Genomic DNA, 609 nt, shown 5'->3' with positions numbered 1-609 from the left:
CTTTATTCCATTGGATATTCTTTCCTGCTTTGTCAAAGATTAGTTGGTCATACGTTTGTGGGTCCATTTCTGGATTCTCTATTCTGTTCCATTGATCTGAGTGTTCTTGTGCCAGTACCATACTGTCATGATGATTAGGCTTTGTAGTGTAGCTTGAAGTCTGGGATTGTGATGCCTCCTGCTTTGGTTTCCTTTTTCAAGATTGCTTTGGCTATTTGGGGTCTTTTCTGGTTCCATACAAATTATAGGATTATTTGTTCTAGCTCTGTGAAGAATGCTGGTGTTACTTTGATAGGGATTGCATTGAATATGTAGATTCCTTTGGGTAGTATCGACCGACATTTTAACAATATTTGTTCTTCCTATCCAGGAGCATGGAATCTTTTTCCATTTTTTTGTGTCTTCTTCAATTTCTTTCATAAGCTTTCTATAATTTTCAGTGTATAGGTTTTTCACCTCTTTGGTTAGATTTATTCCTAGGTATTTTATTGTCTTTTGTGCCACTGTAAATGGGATAGATTCCTTGATTTCTCTTTCTGTCACTTAATTGTTGGTACATAGGAATGCAACTGATTTTCTGTGCATTGATTTTATATCCTGCAACTTTGC

Source organism: Panthera uncia, assembly GCF_023721935.1.
Source record: "Panthera uncia isolate 11264 chromosome C1 unlocalized genomic scaffold, Puncia_PCG_1.0 HiC_scaffold_3, whole genome shotgun sequence".
Lineage (NCBI taxonomy): Eukaryota > Metazoa > Chordata > Mammalia > Carnivora > Felidae > Panthera > Panthera uncia.
The sequence above is the reverse complement of the archived record's forward strand: the minus strand, read 5'-3'. Positions refer to the sequence as shown.